This window comes from Lonchura striata, chromosome 11, assembly GCF_046129695.1.
Source record: "Lonchura striata isolate bLonStr1 chromosome 11, bLonStr1.mat, whole genome shotgun sequence".
Taxonomy (NCBI): Eukaryota; Metazoa; Chordata; class Aves; order Passeriformes; family Estrildidae; genus Lonchura; species Lonchura striata.
Window position 1 is genome coordinate 18,147,763 of NC_134613.1, and position 20,011 is coordinate 18,167,773.

General features: G+C 45.6%; 1 protein-coding gene across 2 annotated transcripts in view; it reads left to right on the forward strand.

Moving 5' to 3' along the window:
* Positions 1-20,011, forward strand: part of SV2B (synaptic vesicle glycoprotein 2B) — a 64,895-nt gene that overhangs the window by 4,638 nt on the left and 40,246 nt on the right. The window contains exon 1 of one of the 2 annotated variants that reach the window (XM_021530334.3): positions 798-1,079. The exons of the other annotated variant lie outside the window; for it this stretch is intronic. The gene's annotated coding sequence lies outside the window, so the exon portion shown is untranslated. Of the gene's footprint in view, positions 1-797; positions 1,080-20,011 lie in introns of those variants that run through there. 2 annotated transcript variants of the gene reach the window in all.

Below are 20,011 nucleotides of genomic sequence, written 5' to 3' on the forward strand. Positions count from 1 at the left end.
TAGATGATTTTCTGTCCATGGGTTTGTGTTAGAGCCACTCTCTCCCCTAATCTCTAGAAGCTGGGGTCTAGCTCTAAGCCAATATGGTTTGCCTTCCTTCACTGCATTTTCAGGCTGTAACTAAGAAATCAGTGGGCTTTTCCCCCCCAGTTCTCGTCACAGTTTTCTGCTGCCTAGACATGTAGCCACCTTGCCTTGGAGTTACATCCCCCTGGACCTGTGGACCCCCACAGTACAGCTCTTATCCCCCAGACAGCCTGGTCACCCTTGTGTGGATTGTGGAAAAATCAGGTTTATTCATGGGGAAGTTGAGTGCATTTATTTCCCCTGAATTTAAATCAATTTATTCCACTCTCTGCTGCTTATCCTACATAAGGTAAATCAGGATTTTGACCCTGCATTTTCCCCTGCCCAGAACTGGGACAAATTGAAAGCCTTATTCTTCTGTTCAGCATTCTCTGTTTTACTCACATCATCCAGAGGATGCTGTTTAAGTAATGTCAGGGGAGCCTGAGTTGAAGAGGGAATAAAAGAACAGTCTCCCAACTCACTGCTAGGATGGGGAATTCTTTGGCAGCTCCTGCCTTGCCCAGACACACAGGCAGAGTCAGCACCAACCGTGCCTTGTTTCTGCCTGTAAAGGCAGAGCTAGAAAGAGAAAGCAAAGGAAAAGACCATGGAAAGTCTTTGCCTTTAATGTGCGCTAATGTCTTTCCTCCCTGCGTCGTCGAATCCTCAATTTCCTGTTTAACTTAAAGTCAACACATCTGTCACGTTAGCATCGCCCGCCGCCTGGTTTCCCCCTCCCATCTGCTGTCCCCTCGGCCCGTGGCCGGGGTGTGCCCGGCTGCCCCCGCGCTGTTTTCTGCCGGTCTGATGGCACTTGGCATCGCTTCGCCATCGCCCCCGCCTCGGCACCGCCCGCGCCGGCGGGGCGAGCGCCGCGGCTCGCAGCGCACTGCTCATCTCCGCCTGGTGACATCCCAGCCGAACGGGCAAAGCTGCCCGGAGCTGCTCCGCGGGCTAGAAAGAGGGGACATGGCTGGTGAACGGCTGTGCTGAGGTATTTCCTACTTCTGGTAAGCAATGATGATTTTTCTCTTTGGTTCTGGGCAATCAGTGCAGATGCAAAAGTAATAGGGCTTAACGGGGTAGGAAAGCAAAAGGAGGGAGCTAAAAAAGAGATGAAAAAAAAACAAACAGTGAAGCTCATTTGGTTTGTAGTGAAGCTTTTCCAGGGGTCAATGCTCATCAAAGCAAATTAATTTACTGTTAAGTGAGAGGCTGGGAGTCAAGCAGATCAATGCGTGAGCCTGGGCAGCCGGACCAGCTCTCTCCTACTGGCAGATCCATTGCCAACCCTGTATCTTTTTTTCTTTGTGATTTCCAGCTTGGGCTGATATTTTCCATGTAGTTCTGTATGAGCTCCTACCTGAATGCTGCTTTTTCTGCCCTGTGCTTGTTATTGCAGGAGCTGTGGGAAGTCATTCATAAATTCCTGCCCCTGAGTTGATGCATAAAGCCTCTCAACTTTCCTAGCTGATGAGCTACCTCCATCCTAAAGTCTAACTGCATTTTCCACTGAAACCAGTCCCCTAGGTTCTGCCAGTAGGTGATACAGAGAGAGGTGCAGATGAAGATGTTTGGAAGGAAGGGGGTCTCACTGGACACTCTGTTGGGACCATGAGCTGTCTGATGTCCTGGACATGGGATTACTCCAAATGTGAGGTTTGCAAGTCAGTGTCTCACGGGAGTCTCAGAATAGATGTCCTGCATCTTAGTTGAGTGACAGCAGAGCTCTTATACCAGGGATGAATTTCGGGCCCTTGTTTAAAGAGGATCAGGGAATAATAAACCTAAGAGCAGCCTTTGCAATCTGGCTGCATTGAATCTGAAAAGGTCTGTATATAACAAAAAACAAAGGAGAAATATAGTGGGGGAGCTTTGGCAATTTTTCTATCAGGTTCAAAGATACGACCTTCTTGACAGACCTGCGTTTCACCCAAAAATTGGTGCAGGATTTGGGGATACCAAAACATTTTTTTTTTCTAGATTTATTTATGATAAGCAGAATTAAAACTAGTTCCAGAGAACATTTCAGAGATGACTTGTTTATAAAAATATTCCTCTCATGATGTATTCATGCAGAAACCTCCACTTGCTAAAAACTCACACATTTCCTACTCTTTGATGTTAGATGCTGTGGCACTAAATAAAGTCACTTTGGGATTTGTGATTATTTTAGAGCAACCTAGACATTTCAAGCACCAGTTATATCAAATTTAAAGAAAAAGATCCTCCTCTCTTCAGCAGCAAGTTTCAACTTGGAGTTTTGTTTCAAGTGTGTTTCAGGGGGACAATCCTTTGACCAAATCTGTGTGGTAAGCAGAGGGTGAAGAGAACACAGGAAACTGGAAGGGGCTTTGCATTACTAAATCCCAGCACAGAGCAAGAAGGAAAGAGTGCAAGCACAGGAATTACCCAATTTGTTGTCTTTGGTTGATAATATGAGGAAATTATCTTAGAGAGGACAACCTTTATGTCCTTTAACCAAAACACCATAGTGTTTTTCAAAAGGTTGAAAATCCTTCACGTTACCTGGAACATTGCTTCTGAACACCAGTAATGTTTATAAATTATTTTTATTGTTGAATTATTCTCTAAAACCTGCAGTGATGTTGATGCCAGAGTACCTCTGCTGTCAGTTTGATGTTGTGAGCACTTGTCCCACATTTAGTCTGAGATGCTGGCCAATGGTGACTGTGCTTTCCTGTCCCTCTGCAGTGCTGCCTGGCACAGTTAATTTCCCCTGTTTAATTAATGGCTCTGTAATATTTATAAAGAAAAAAACCTCATACCCATCTGTGATAACTTTGGTGCTTCTGCCAAGATGAAAATCTAGGGCCAAATGAATATTACAATATGCTGGATATAGAGATGTTTATAATGTTCCAAATTTCCTGAGCCATCCTGATTTGATATTGGGGAAGTGAAGGACTGATCCTAAAGTCTTTGACTCTGCATGGAAACAGAATTGAATGTGCTACAGAATTAATTAATGTTAGGACTTTAATTGAATTTTAGTATTTTCTTATGGACATTTGGGTTATAAAGGATGGATTTCCCTTGTGAAAGAAAATCCATTTGGTGAGGGCAGGGAGTCATATGGGATCTTAAATGAAGAATACTCCAGATCATTTCTGTGATGGCACTTGGCATCAGTCATCATTTCTTCAAGACAAGGCAATCAAGAAGATGGAAGATGAAACCTTTCCTAGCCAGGGAGACTTCCATATTATTTGATTGAAATTGGAATCCTGTCACCTCATGCTCGTCTCTCCAGATTTTTCTTACCACATCTGCTAAATTACCACCAGCTATTTGCGTTTGAAACGAGGGTTCCTCCCGCACAGCCCATCTGCTCAGCCTGTTTGTTCTTCCCCTGCAGTCACGACTTAGTGAGCAGGGTTATGGCAGAGGAAACTCACTGGTGCTGGGGGGAGAAGGAAGGTGGGATTGGTTGAGGTGGCCTGGCAGATTCTCTTGGCAGTGCTGAATTTGGAAGAGGAGCTGGGTTAAAACTGTGGGAAGAACTTATGAATGAGATTTTAGTCAGAGAAAGGGAGCTGGGGGTCTCTGGCCACTTTGAGGACAATTCTTCTCTTTTTCTAGTACTGTCCCAGGGAATCTTTACAAACACACATGAGAGAGTTTCCAGTATCTAAGGTGGCAACTCACCTGGGCATGTTCTTGACTGCCCTAATGCCAGGGAGGGATAAGAAATTACAGCTTCTCTTGCTTGGAGGTGGTTGAAATTTGAGAGCAATGTAAGTATTCTAATCTCCCTTATTAAAGTTGGAAGCACTACAGGTCTTCGAGATGTTTTCTGTTCACCTTTATGTGTCAAACCTGGAGATATGACTGCAGATAGAGAGGGATGCAATCAATATCTACAAAGTTGTGGTGTGGAGGAGACAGTCAGTAGGGCTGCTGACTTCTCAAATCCAAGACCCAGACAACATCAGATTTGACTAAGAGAAGCCAAGTACAGCTCCAAGATGCCTCTGTTTCAGGTCTGATGCTGAGCAGGCTCCTCCAGGAGACTGTGAGGGCTCAGTGAAATACTGATTCAGAGTTTCCAGTCAAACTCTGTGTTTTGCTGAGCAGCTCTTGTGGAAGATGAGTTTGCAGGAAACTGGAATTCAGCAGTTCCCGACTGGATGATGGATGGATTTGTGCAAGCCCTGGTTCCCTGCACAGCAGCTGCCTCCTTGGCCTCCCACCCTCCCAGGCTGGCAGTGAGGCATGGTGTCCTCTGAGCAGCACTGCAACGTGGAGACTTTCCCAGTCCTGGCCTGGAGATAATCCCTGTGGGTTGTTCTGTAAAATGTGAGAGGTGAATAGATCCCTGCAGGATATTTTTCACCCTGAGGAAAATGCTGTGGGAGCCAATCTGCTTGTGCACATGATAGGCTTCACACCCCTCCTGCTCTCAGGGTACTGCAGTAGTGAACTGGAGACAGATCCTCTGTCAGCACACAGGTGGTGTCCAGGGATTGCTCCCACCATGGCCCTCCTGGCAGCAGGGAAAAACCTGTCTCCTCCCAGGGACACTTCTCTTGCCCTCTGTGGCAGGTGGTCAGGCTGCAGCAGATTAACTGCTGTAATTATTGCAGCTTACAGGTTCCTGACCTCCTGAACTTCCATCCAAGCCCTTCTCAGGCATGCAGGACTCTCCTGATGTCTCCTCTCTGCCTTGACACTCAGAGGAGACCCCCACAGAGGAGGTGGTGGTGACTTCTTTGAGGAACCTCATTTATGCTGCAGTTCTTTAAGCAGTGATGGTCCTCCATCTGCACACCTCGTCCTGCAGCTCCTGTGAGCCACACTCCCCGGGGGAGTAACACATCTGGGGAATCACGTTAGAGGCAGATTAGATTTGATGCCTTCAAGGGGATGATTGAGGGTTTGGAGGACAAGAATGGAAGCATGCAAAATTCTTCTCCAGCTGTACTTGGCACAGAGGGTTTGTTGCACAGATGGATACAAGTTCCTACTGATGGATAAAAGTTCTTTTAGATTTATAAACTATCCTGGGTGGGTGGATCCTGATGTCATTCTCAGGGCTGTAAATCCAGCAAAATAAGTAAAATTTCTTTGGCCTTATACCAGAATAAGATATAGATGGGCTACTATGAGAGATATGGCACTTCGTAATGCAGTAAAACAAAAAGTGACAATTCTGCTCTGTACACAAAGTCCAGGGCACTCTCTGACCTGATAGATGAGAAGTAGGAGATTTGGCCACAAGAGGTGTGGGCTTTTTACAAAACAACAACTGGTTCTCAAATGCTTTCAGCACACTACAAAGGAAGATATATGACCCAAATTCCTCTCATCTGCTTCCACTGAAAGTGAGAGTGGGAGCCAGTGGGATCAACCATTTATTGGGGAAGTTAATTTGTCCTTCTACACACTAAGCCAATGCACTTGCAGCCCAGTGCATTCAGATGTTTTATCAGAACTGTTTCATTGCAGCAATCCAGTGTGCATTAATTATAAGCGTGTGTAAATGAGGTGTTAAATGATTTATTCATAGACCCAGATTGAAAAATCCCAGTGGTTTCTTCTCCTGATGTGTAGCTGCTCTTGAAAAAGTCAGACTTCCTGGCACTGAGGAGGAGATGAGGAGTGTTCACTTGCAATTCAGGCCCAAAATTGCTGGGCTTGGTGCAGGCTGAGCCTCCCTGGTGAGCCAAGGCAGGCTGTGACCAGCGTGGAAGGAGCAGGGAGCCCATCTCCAGTGGGGCCACCACGTGCATGACAAATCCTGCTGTCAGCACTGCCACTCACTGGCCCTCTGGGGCCTGTGGTGATGCCCTGATGCTGGGACACCCTTGGGAAGACAGGGAATGCCTTTTGCATTTTCAAGAGAGAGGATGGGAATTAAGAGGAATTAATCTTGTACTTACTATTTATCACTAATTGGATATGCTTTTGGTGCTTTTTTTTCCCTTCCTCTTTTAGATAAGGGTGTTTAGGCTTGGTTATTAGTATCTATTTCATAGTTCTAGCAGGAGAGGATCCTGCTAGATCTTAGTTCTTAGATCCTGTTCTTAGGAGCTAAGCAAACCAGAGAATGCCATGCCTGGAGTAGTGCCTGGATTAGTGCTGGCAGCACAGACACCTCCAGCCCAGGGTGCCCAGGTGCAGGGGAGGGACAAACCAGAGCCTTGCTGGGCTGCTGGGTATTGGGGATCCTGCAGAGATTAGGGGCTGTGGTAGGAAACATTCATAGACCCTTTCCAACCATAAGCATTTGGTGTTTTGACACGATTTTGGAAAGTCAGGCACGATTAAAGGGGTCACTTTGGCTTTATTTCCAAGCTATCCTCCTAAAGCATGGTGGCTACCAACAGAGTCTGTGCTGAATGCTGCAGAGCCAACCCACAACAGATGATGTCCTTTCAACTCCTGTAATCCCTCTGACACACACAGCACAGGCACTAAGGGAATGAGGAAAGATTAGGAAAAGCCTAATTTTGCACCCACACACACACCATGCAAATTCTGCAAAGCCTCGTCTGAAGCCAAAGCTTACACCCTGCCTGCTTTAAAACCAGAAAGAAATAGGAGAGAAATCAAGTCCTGCTGACTCACAATTACAGGGTGCTGAGCACAGCAATTTCCCAGCCATCAGTAGGAAAGGAAGTGAGATTTACACCTGGGAAGGAATTTGGAAGGGAGGAATGAAAAATAAGGTGCTTCAAAGCCATGCAGTTTGGAAGCTGTCACAGCTAAAGCAGAAGGCTGAAACAGGGCTCACATTTGGCTTTCTCCAGAGCAGATTTGTAGAGGAGGCAAGCTCCCAGGATGGAGAGAGGCTTGGTGAAGATGAGAGCCCTCATCCCCCCTTGCCTGCTCTGTGCCAGGCAGCTGCTGCTGGTCCCTGCTGTTCCAGGCCGTGCAGCTGATTAAATATTGAAAAGGTTTCGTTGCTGTTGCTTGAAAAGCTTCTGTCTGGATGAAAATGAAGTTATGTGAGGACAAGTTTGTGCTGGTGAAATTAGTGTCTGTTTGAATACATCTGGCCATACCATACAAACAGACCCAAAATAGCTGTGTGGGATTTAATGAAAAGGCACCATCAGGACGTGGGTTTGGGTTCCTCATTTTCAGAGCCAAGGTGTGGGAGTGCCCAGGGAGGTGGGGATTGCACATGGGGGTCAGGCTGAGTTGTCAGGGACCTTGTGGCAGTCAAAGGCTGCTGCAGGTGCTGCAAGGCTGGTTGTGATGGGAGCCAGCACTGAGCTCTGTGTGTTCACACAGCAGCTCCAGGCTCAGCTCCCACACACCCCCAAAACCCTGGGAGAGACAGTGATGTGCAGGCAGAGAGAGGGGAGGGATTTGTGATGAGTTATAGGATGAAGGCAGAGGCAGGAGGAGAGCTGGGATTAGAGGTAGGGGCCAAAAGTGTGAGAGATTGAGGGTTGATCTGTGAGCTGGGACTGCAGGGAGTGTCACAGCAGCACAGCTTGGCCTGAGACATTTTGTCACTTTATGCTGTCAGAAAAGACACATTTCAGCAGGAAAACTACCTTCATTGTCAGAGTGTCCAAAACAGGCATGCAAATCTATCCTGTGAATCAATGGAAAACTTGGGGAAATGTCTCTGATCTCATTAGTGTAAGTATAAACAGAGAAAAGATAACAACTTGATGAAAATGCTACTGTAATCTGCAGAGATGGGGGATAATCTGTCCTGAAAGCACCAGGCCACCAGCAGGCAGGGAGGACATCCAGCCTGGAGGAACAAGACAAGATGGGTCAAGAGCTGCTGGTCCCTTTGGGTCATGAAGGTGATCAGACAGAGGAAGGAGAGACAGGATTTCCATCCTTCCTGCAAGAGGAATTTAGCCCTTGCACTGTACTGCATTTATTTTAATACATAATCATAACTGAGAATTGATTTCTGGTAGTTTTATCTATAAATTAAGTCAAATTTTGTCATAATTTTATTAAATATTTCTAGAGTTTGATGGTTGCATCCTGTGGGAGAGAAGTCTAGAAATGCCTGTGAGTAAACATGCAAGCAAAGCTTTGCTTACAGCCTGAGTGAACTGACCAACATGTACTACACAAACAAGGCATTTAGCAGTTAATTTTTATCCCAATGATAAGGAAAAAGGAGATATTTATCTTCCTTACTCAAAATGAGTTGATATGTCCACATCAGAATCTGCATTTTCATTATTCTTTGGACCTAACTGAAACTTGATTTCAAAAATTACATGGATCAGTTCAGTTTATGGGATTCATTAAGCAGTTTGTAAGTGGTTTTTTAGTGTTTCATGACAGTTGTTAATTGCATTTGATTAGAAGAACATAGTAACAGCAGGGCTGATGGATGGGCTCTCATCTGAGCAAATCTGGAGTAATCTACAGCCCTAAGGTTGTGGTCCATAATATAATCTAAATAAAATTTAAAATCGAGACTGCTATTAAAATGGGATGTGTGTTATAGTGAAAGTTGTTTGCTATCATTTTGGCATATTTTTTCATTCTTTGACAGCATCTAGTATAGCTCTTTAATTTCAATTTCAATTATTTTTTCATAAATATAAAAAAAGGTTTTGCACTGGGAAATATTCCATCTGGAAGGTTTCCAAAATAAAATATTTCTTTTGCCATATAAAAATCAAATTCTGAAACGGTTTTGAATTCCTACTAGATTTAGATAAGCTGTTTGATTAAAAAAACATTCAGAATTTCCATCTCCCAACAGTGTAGTGAAAAATGAAGGACCTCATCGTAATTATTTAATTAACTATTGCTGAGGGTTTTTTCCCTCCTATGTGCTGTGAAATAATACCATGATTTTGGCAGGCTTACAGGCTTATCTGAGCCCATGTGGCTCTGCAGGAATGCATGGCAAGTAAAGAAGCAAAATAAGTTTCTTACATCTGTGCTACATAGCGTTTCTCTCAAATGGGAAGGAATGCCCAGCCTGCCAAGCCCCCAGAATGGAATTAAACCCCCCAGGTAAATAGGTCAGCTCAGAACAGATCCTCTCCAGGGGTTCTGATCTCCTGTTCATCTCCCTGAATGTGAGGATTTTTGATTTTCCCCTTTTGAGGTGCTTTGGGAAGGCAGCAGCCTGAGGGCTGTGGGATGGGGGCTTAGGGTTCCATCAGAGTTTATGGCACCTGAATTATAGGAGACAATTTTTGTCTTTTTCCAAATAATGAGTGTAGCTCTCATTCAGTTTTTTCCTTTAATCCCTCCTTTCTATCAGTGTAAAGTGTGTGGGAGGAACTCTCTGTGTAGGGATCTCCCCTGGATGGGAGAAGCTCTGGCTGCAGGAGAGGTGGTGCAGTGGAGTTCAGGGACAGACACCCACAGCCACCCAGGAATATCCACAACCATCCAGGGCTACCCACAGCCACCCAGGGCTACCCACAGCCACCCAGGAATATCCACAACCACCCAGGGCTATCCACAGACACCCAGGAATATCCACAACCACCCAGGGATACCATCACAGCCACCCAGGGATACCCACAGCCACCCAGGGATATCCACAGATACCCTGGGATACCCACAGCCACCCAGGGATATCCACAGCCACCCCCTTTCCCCCAGGGAGCTGGCAGGGGCTTCATTGGCCTTTCAACAGCAGCAAACCCAGCAGCTCCTTGCTCTGCCTTTCCAGCACGTGGGAGGTGGCAGCTGGTGGATCCCTGCCCTGTGGGGGTACTGGGGATAATGGAGCCGCTTCCCTGATTAACTCTGGCAGGGCTGCTGAGTTAATTAGTGGGCAGATATAGGACACTAGGCATTACTAATTTGTCTACAGATGCAGCTTGGAGCTGAGTGGGTTTGGGATGAATTTCATCCCTGCTGTTAGCAAAAATAATTTTCAATATCTTGTTGCGAATTGTTTCAATTCCTGTTTGGGCAGGAGATGCTTCTGCTGTTTCCACTGTGAGACTCCATCATGAGGTTCAATCTACAGGAGATTTCAGTCCAGAATCTTCCTATGTGGCTGCATTTCACATCCATCTGGCCCTGCTTGCTCATGTCTGGACTTGTGCCTTGCCCTTGACAGGCATGGCCATTCAGGTTTCATCTTCCCACTAGGAAGGGGAAATCTTGCTTGCTCCAAGTGAGGGAGATCCAGTTAAACACGAGAGGCTCCTGAGAGGTGCCTAGAAATAATTCATTTATTGTGGTTGCAGAAGGAATGGCTTGTTCTGACCAGTCATGTGTGGTTAAAACACAAAAGGCAGAGATCTCCCAGGATCCAGCTGATGTGGAAAGGACAGGCAGGACCCTCAGTCAAAGCCTTTAGTAATTTCACAGGTTTGCATAAACTCAGGGCATCCCAGTGAGAATTCCTGGAGTTGCAGCTGGAAAAGAGCCATAACCAAATGTTCATTACAACAGTGGCCACGGCATGATCTGTGCATCAGCAGCTTCATTTTCTGCTAGTTCCAGGTTCCAAATGTTTTCTATGGGAGTGTCCTGGAGACTGTAAGTTATTTGGATTGGGATATTGTGCCCCTGCTGCATCTGCTTTCATCAGATTCTTCTTCTACAGGACATCAGAGATAGCATCTTCTGAGTGGATGATGGAAAATAGGTGGAGTAAAAAGGGAGGAAGGTTGAAAATGGAGTTACCTGTTAGTTACCACTCAGTTACTCATCACAGAGGAGGGGTTTTCTTACTTTTTTCCTCAGTGATTGCTGAGTCAAATGTGCATAGCACACTTTACCAAACAAGCCTGTTCTGCACACTTATGCAGAGCATTTCTTGCTTGAAGATGGAGTCAATTACTGTGCATGTATTTACCCAGCCCAAGGAGCCTGCCAGGCTCCCATCTATATTTCATCAGCCTCAACTCTCCCTGAGGCTTGCAGCTCTTTGCTCTGCCTGCAGTGAAGGGCTCCTCCACTGCAAAAGCAACAATGACTCAAGAGAAACACACAGACAGATGAAGTTCTTTGGATTTAACATCTCCTGGCAGCCTTGGCATTATCCCCTTAATGCTGGGTGGCATTTGGATGCTCTTTTCAGCAGACAGGTACCACCTGATGTTTAATCTACCTGCAGCTGGGCTGATGTAGAGAACAAGCTGCTCCTCACACACTGTGCAAGTTGGAAGCCAACAGCAGCACTGGCCCCCTCCTGCCATGCTGTGATGTCTTTTCCATCTTTAATTCATAGAAGGGTTAAAGAAAGGTCTCTTAAATTCTGGCTCAGTGGTACAGCCAGCTCAGGCTCACACTTACAGGTTACTGCCAGCAATTTGATTTTCAGCAACCCCGCTGATGAGGTTTCTGTCTGTTCCCTCAAGATGCTGTCCTTCAGCCCCAGAAATGTTGCTGTCAAGAAGCTTTGTCTAAACTTCAACATCAGTTTGAATTTCAGGCTTTGGCATCTGCTGCAAATGTCCCAACAGAGCTGGGAGAGTCCCTTTGTACCACCCAGTGAAGCCAATGGGTTCATGGAAAAGAGAAACTCCCCATTTCTCTTGGAAGAACATGTTCCTTCCCTCTGGTCAAAGAATGTTCATCCATAACTTTTATTCTCAAAAGAAAAGTGATCTGTTCTGGACAAATTAGAAATGTTTAAGAAGCAAATGTTTCCCTTCGTCCATTTACACTGAAAATTACTGAAGCCACTGCAGAACTCTGAATGAGGAAAATACAGACAAGTTTTCAAGAAAAATGTTATTTATGTAAAGAAAAAGAATTATTAACACCTCTTTTTTCATAGAAAACCTGTCTATTTTTAATGCATTTTCCTACTTTATCACCTGATGAAACAAACAACCAAGGACTAGAAAACAGATTGATTTTTTTAACCTTCAAAGTTATTCCCCTGATTTCTAGTAGATTCTCCAACTTCAGGGCTCTTAGTCAGAATCAGGTGGAAGAAACAATGTCTGTTCCTCTCAGCAGGACTGTATTTTTAGAAGAGAAGAGGTAAGGTGGTTATTCTTCAAGTAACACGTGGGCTTTCCAATAGTGATCCCATTTTTTTATTATTCTGATTTTACTTGAGGATTCAAATACAATGGGTCTTAATGGTATTTGAACCCATCTGTGCCCATCTGTTATTTCTTTCCATTGCTTTTATTGTGGAAAGAATAAATGACACATTAGAGTTAAATCTTCAGTCACTGATAGTGCAGTTCACTTTTCTTGCAGTTGGGATCAAGCCAAAGGAATAATTGTGTGTATCTGTGCAACGAAATCTCCAGCTCACACTGCTCTGGGATCCCAGCACAGGTGATTTTATTGCAGTTAATACCTGCTGTAATTAGGAACCTAATTAAATATCCTCTGATCTTGCCCCTCTCAGAGTCAAACAGCTCAGGGGGCTGATTCAGATTCTCCAACTCTCTCTTCACATGGTCTCCTGCAGCAAAGCACAGGTGATTTTTAGCACCTTTTGAATATAGACACTGCTCCAGCATCCCAGAGTTCAGGGGTGAACAGACCAGCATCATGAGCCAATGTCACTGCTAAGTTCCTAAAAAGTACATGGAATGTGTTAAAAAACTGAGCTAGGAAGGATCCAGGGAGGGCAGGAAAGCTGGAAAACGTGGCCACGTTTGAGCAGAGGAATTCAGCAGTGCTCAAGCATCTGTGGCAGCGCAGATTTGTCAGGTTAAAGTGGAAAGCAGTCTGAGAAGGAGCTGCTGTGTGGCTGGGGGCAGGTGCTGAGGGTGCTGTGCAGAAGAATCAGCAGTTTTGCCTTCACTTGGCAGCCAGGGTTACTCTAGCAGAAGAAATGAGCCCTGTCCCTGAGCCAAGGGAGCTCTGTGCACGATGTCCTGCTGCAGGGGAACCCCTGGCTGCAGAGACCACAGTCAGTGCTTCCCTCCTGCAACATGCCACACGTGGGAGAGAGAGGCAGAGAGAAAAGTCAGGCAAAACTTCCCTGCCTGTAGCAGGGGCTCTGTGAGCTCAGACTGGCTTTTAGTCTGCCTGGGAGAGGTGGGAGCCCGAAATGTGGCTGCTGGTTTGTAGGAACAGCACTAAGGCAGCCTTGGGGCTGGACTGGCAAACACCAGGGATGAATCTGGGCTCACAAAGCCCTGCTCTGTTTGCAACCCAGTGAGTGGCACCTCTGTGCTGTCACCCAGCTCTGACCACAGGGGAGTTCCCCACAGTTTGCAGATTCAGAGACAGCAGCAGGTTGGGAACCCTCAGGGAGAGACATTTTCTTTGTTTTCAGCAAGGGAGGAGAGTAACTTCAAAACAATTAGGGGGAGTTATTTCCTAGAGAAAATCCTGCCCATCTCACAGTAAATTTCCATGGTACATTGCTTGCAGGCAGCAAACCTCTGCTATCTTCTCATCTCTGCATCAAACTCTGGTACCCCAAATTTACATTTTACAAGCACTGTGCAACTGGTGTTGAACAGAGACCTCTGCAGAACCTTGGAAGGAGAGCCTAGATGAGGACAGCTGCACAGGGGACACTTAGCCAACAGCTAAAACTGCCACCTACACTCTGTAGAGGACAGACAGACCTTTTAGACACCAAATTTTAGGAGATAAGGACTTACTAAAAATTAAAAAAAAAACATGAGGGACCAAATGTCTCACCTGGAGGCTGTTGTACCTGACTCAGATTAGTTTGGAGTATAGCGTGGCTTTTTATTGCTCTCTAATTGTGTGGAAAAATGGTTTTACCTGCATCCTACAGGTGTGAGCAGCTCTGCACAGCAGCACATGGCCATGGGAACAGTGAGCAGGGAATATCCATGTGTCACATACAGGTAGCTGTGGCTTGTGGCCCGTGACTGCTTCCACTGAAGGCCATGGGCCAGTCCTGGAGAAAAGTCTGGGCACCAGCACCTCAAAGCTTGGAGGTCTGGACAGGACCCAGCCCCAGTCATGGGTCATTGGTAACTGTGGAAGCTGCCACTTCATCCAGCCCTCAGCTTCTCTGCAGGGAATTGAGAAACTTGTTTTATTTGGAAATAGCAGACCCACCCACAGAGCAGTTTGACAGCCCATCTCATCCCAATCCCAGCAGTAAGCTCATTTACTGTGGAAAAGAGGCAGGTGGTGCTTGGCCCCCTTCCAGCACGGAGCTTGAAACACAACAGGCACGTCAATGCCTTCAGCTCTGTGCCCATCTCTAGATCTGTTTGAGGTTTTCAGGTGTGCAGGGGCTGTAGAGACTCAGAACTGTCCTCATTCCATATTTATTACCCGGATTCCTCATAGCTGGAAAAGCTGATGAGGGAATTCAGTGCTCAGGCAAAGCACTAACTCCACAGGCCTCATCTGCAGCACAAACACACCAAAGCATCTGATCTACACCACAAACACACCAAAACATCTCATGTACAGCACCAACACACCAAAACATCTGATCTACAACACAGACATACCAACACACCTGATCTACAGCACAAACACACCATCACACCTCATCTATAGCACCAATGCACCTCATCTACAGCACAAACACACCAACACACCTCATCTGCATCACAAACACACCACTTTTACCAAGCAATAGCATTTTGGATGCCCTTGTCCAATGGAGATGCAACACCTCTGTTCCCAAGTATCTCGTAGCATATTTGGAAAGTAGAAAGTACTGAATCCCATTCCCAAAATAGGAAATAGAGATGGCAGTCACATAGATAGTGCCCTACAAAATTTCTGTTTCAGAGAAATAACTTTCTATATAAACTGTCCAAAATTGATATGTTAATCGTGGGTCCAGGATGGTCTCCAACCATCACTTCCCTGCAGGGATCTCATGCAAACAAGAGGGGGGCTGGTGGTCTCTGCCACTCCTGCCTGGCTTGTAGTGACAGGATCTGTTCCTGCAGGCTTGGCACTGTGGGTTTCTGTGCTCTGGCTGCTTATTTCTGGGCAACCATAAAGATTTTGCAGCCACCAGACTTTAAGTTCATCACGAAAGTGCTATCACAAAGCAGCTTTTTGCCTATCCACTCTGGGTTAGCTGCAAGGCTTGATATCCTCCTGCTGTCTGTCAGCCATCCCCTGGCTCCTCCCTGACAGGGAAGTGTGAGGTTACACTTTGATAAATAACTTCTGATTATCACCTCCTTGCCACTTTCTTCACCAGGGATATTCTATCCTTTTTCCCCTGAAGAGGCACTAACATTATCTGCCTTGAAGTATTTGTTATCCCCTTGAAATTTGCCATCCAGTCCCCCCAGACTTGTCATCTGGAGGACACCTGCTCTCACACTCCACTTCTTCCTGCCTTCTCCCATATATCATCCAGGATTCCTGCTTCCAGCCAAAGTCTTGGATTTATTTTGTCTTTACTCCAGGTGTGATAGGCTGTAATTCTCTATTCCCCATGGGGAGAGAAGTCATTTATTGAGTTATCTTCTGGTGTCATTTCTGTGTCAATAGTCCCAGTGTAGCAGGTAAAGGGAAAAACCTTCCACAGCCTTCCTATTACGGCTACCCAGGACTGGCAGCCAGGGAAATATCTAGCTTGGGATGCCCTCTCTGACAGTTGGCACCAGCAAATATGTCCAAGAAAGCATCTTGGTGGATACTTTCAGATCAGCCTAGACCAGAGTGAAGTTCTCTTGATGTTTGTCTCAGATCTTATTTCTCCCAGTAGAAAAAAAAAAAGTTGTAGAAAAGGAAACTCAGATGAAACTGACCTTCTTTCCTTCAAATACATCAAATTCCTGCTTTTTAATGCTTCCAAGACCTTGCCTTTTATTCCCAGGAGTCCCATGGGTTAGTGTGTAAATAGGAATTTCCTTGTGCAAGATTTTAATCTCTTGCCTTTCAAATTTCTTTAATGTCCCTTTGTCTCCTATTATGAGACTGCAAGTCCATCTCATTTACATTTTGAGGACAAACAGACTGATTTTTTTTCCCCATTGCAAGAGACCCACCCAGAGGGTAAGGAAGGCAGACACTGCATGGAGACCCCTCAGAAGCTGCTGCCTTGTTGTGCATTCCCTTCCAGCCAACACAGGTCTTGGGTGTGTGCTAATCTGGCAGCCACTTGGCCACCAGACCCACCTGAGTGAGTGACTTCCCTCAGTCCTTCAAGGAGCCTTGCAGCTGACCTGGGGCTGAAGGGAGGGGGTGGAAGCAGAGCTCTGTGCTGGGGCACAGGACATGGCCTCTGCAGCCTGGCACTAGGAGCAAGCTGACAACACATTTCAGGCTGCACCACCTACAGCTGCTGCCAAATTCAGGAGCTCCCCTGTGAAAACTGGGAAAGCAGGGATTAGAGGAAAGCCCATATTCCCTGATCCCATACATCTGCTCCTCGGAGGCCAGCTGGAGAAACACTGCTGGGGAGGGTTGGCAGTAGAGAGGCACTTGGAGCCTATGGCAAGAACATTTCTCTCCCTCTCAGGATTTTTCATGGAGGTGCACTGAGAGAAATGAAAGAGAAAACAATTTCTATTTCTGTTCCTTGTTTTTCCTATGTAGGATGAGTTTGGAGAATTGTTTACCTGGAGTGAGTACTTGATTGGATTCTGGTGAGGATTGTTTGAGCTTGATGGCCAATCCAACCCACCTGGGGCTGGACTCTGAGAGAGGGTCACGAGTTGTGTTAGAGTCAGAGAAAGTAGTATGCAGTTTTAATATCCTCCTTTTATATAGAATATTAATGTATTTTAGCATAGTTATAATAAAGAAATAATTCAACCGTCTGAATTGAGTCAGACATCAGCATTTCTTCCCATTGGGTTCGCCTGCATTTACAATAGGAGCCCAAATCCTGGCAGCCAGTCCCCGACATGCTTTTCCAGAGCAGCTCTTTGAGGCCTGTTGTGCCTGCCTCTACAGCACACAGAGCACAGCCAGCCCTCCTGGAGCTCTGGACTATCAAAATGACAGTCAGAAGGACAGGCAGCCAAAGCACCCCTGAGGAGCCTGGCGAGGTTTGGTCTCAGGATGTGGACTGGAAGCTGGGTAATGACACAGTGACAGATGAAATGCTCAGCTGGGGCCAAATGCAGCTGCCCACCTCAGCCCCTCAGTTCTCCTGCTGACACCAAGAGCTGTGCTCCAGCTGAGGGAAAAGCTGCCTGGATACCAAAGGAGATTTTGCAAGCAGGCTCAGGGCAAGTGGAGACCAGCCAATATGTACATGAGGCCAGCCCCAGACTCCCAGTAGGAAGGAAGATGATGATGGTCCTTGCTGCTTAAATTTTGGTGAAAGCCTTAATCCTCCACTAAACTCACCTCCAGGGAGTCCACAGCTGGCATTTCTGCTCTACAGCTCCTGGAGCTGGGTCAAAGAGTCTGGTTTTGGGAGCAGGTAGAGGGATGCCCCTCACTTCAGTATCTGCAGGAAGGAGCACACTTGGACCAGGGACAATTAAAAGATACCTGCCCCCCACCTCTGAAAGCCAGAATGTCTCCTTTACATGGGATGCTCGAGCTTCAGGATCTCTCTCAGTTGCCTTCTCATTTTTAGGGACTCTGATGACTCTTAGATGTCTTCTCTGGCTAGGGCTGAAATAAGAGGAACAGGAGAGCTATGAAACATGCTGCAAATATTCTTGATTCTGATCAGAAACAGTACATTGAAGGTCATTCACTGGAGACTGTGTCCTTGTGAGCATAATTTCAACATCACAGTGAACTTGGCAAGGACAATCTGAAGTCCAAAAGGGTGAACTTTTGAGCTTTAACCAGTGGCTACAAGATTCTCTTTGCAGTTATGTTTGTGTTTTCCCTACACAATCTCAGACAGGTAGAAAAAACAAATTATTACAGCTATTTTGCAGACAAAGAACTAAACCTATGGGTAACTAAATGCCTTGCCTTTGGTTAATTGAGCCATTTGTGGCATTAGAGAAAACTGTACAGAGTTCTTGATGTTGCCCAAGTCACTAAGCCATCTCTCCTCTAATCAAACCTGTCAAAGTCCTAACAAATATCTGCATAGGCATGTAATTTTAAATTTTTTTTTTACTCTTCTCATATTTTATAGAGAAATTCCAGGTAGAACATAGGCAGAAGTTGCCTGAATTCAACTCTCCTGGCATAAATTCCCCTGATGGCAGTCTGATTTTAACTCCCATCTGTACTGTCGCGCCCCTACCCACAGGCATGAGTCACACTGAGCAATAAATAACAGCTAAATCCTTCTTCTGCCTCAACAGGTGATGCTGAGGATTTTCTCTCTGCGTACACATGGGGTATAGTGCTACAGCCTGATGATGTACTGTGGCTATTAATTTGGGGAGATGAAGCTTTTTCATCATTAATATCCAACCTGAATGCAGGAATTTATTTTTGTTTGGGAAGCACATGCAGAACCTTCTCACTGCCATGAAATGCTGAATGTAACAGGGGTTTTTTGGTTTGTTTTTCTTCTTTTTACTGGCTCAAGGCAGCATTAGTTTCTGAGACTGATACTGTTATGCCTTTTTCTCTCCCTACCTTTCTGGCCTTCACCATCCCCTGCCTTGTCCTGCCTCCTTTCCTATATCTCCTGGTCTGCTTTCTCTCATTCTTTGGCTCCTGCAGTATCTTGTCCTTGTTTCAGTTTTTTCCTCCTTTCCTTCTCTATTGCACAGAGGCACAAACATCATTTCAGAAGACTGTGAGACAGCAAATGCCCCATGGCACAGCTGAAAGCCTCATGACTTTGGGTTGTCATAATACTGGCCAAGCTTAAGGCTCTGTGTAAATCAGCTCCTCTTGCCAAGACCTGTCCTAAAGGCTCCTGCAGGAACAAGAAAGGAATGAGAGGCTTAGGAAAAACCACTGCCAGGCAATCCAATTTTCCAAAATGTTAGGAGGCCCATTACACATGCTCAAATTATCAGTTCTCTTCTGCAAGTGAAAAAAATACTGCTGGGTGTTCTTTTGAGTCAAAATCTTTCATGAGTATAAAAACATAAGTATAAATGTGGAGTTGCTATGTGTAAGGTTGCTGGTAAGTCAATGCCAACATATTTCAGGCCCTATGGCAATTTTTATGACTTTCTTCAAGATGCTGATTTCAAAAGCAGGTTCTTCAAAGATCTGAGAATCTGAGATATTCAAGGTGCAGATCAGACAGGCTTTGCAAATTGTCTCCTTACAGAAGAAGACATCCCTTTGTGGGTATGTTTTGTTTGTGCTGCAGTGATACATGTGAGGCACAGAGTGAATCTGATAGCTAGATAATCAAATCTGTTGAATGATCATGGCTGCTGCAAGGTTCAGATCTCCTCAGTAGTGGCTCATATTTAAAAAAAAAAAAAAAAAGGTTAAACTAATCAAAATGGCTTGAACATGAATGGAGCAAAAGCAATCGCTCCAGTATTTTCCCTGCCACTTAACCTTGAAAGGAGTCTCTTTAAAGTTGCTTCTGCTTGCACTTCCTTGCTCCACATGCAAGGTGCATAATGAACAGTACATTTGCAATTTTGAAAGCCCTTGAGGCCACAGTACAATTGTTTTGGAGGTCTTATGCAGAAAAGAAAGAGGCTGGGTTTGGTTTGATAACCACCTTTTTTATCTGATCTCATAATAACTGAGCCCTTTCAGCCTTGATCATTGGGCAGCCCCGAAGGGAAACACAGGGATCAAACCTATTAAAGGGCATGATGGAAGCATAAGGTTGGCTGTGTCTGTGACAGGCTACAGGGGATTTCTGGCAACAGGAGAGAATTCTGGCATGGCCACTGCATTTGTACACTTCACTGGGGCTGGTGAGCAGCTGTCTGAGAAACTAATGCCTGGGCATCCTGGGCTGGGAGAGAGCTGTTCCTGATGGCAGGAGTGGTTTCCAGCCTGTGGAAATGTCTCTGCTAGAGCTCTTTCTCAACACACTCCAATGCCTCAGAAAACAGCAGATAACAACCCTGCAAAGGCTGCTGTGAGGTGCAATCAATTATTTTGTCTCCAGGGGCGGGGAGGTTGGTTGGTTCCCCAGCAATGGGAAGGTGATCATGGGCAACAACTGATGGGTTTTTATGAGAACCTGAAACACCAAAGTCACCTCCCGTCTGAGACTGGGGATGAGAGG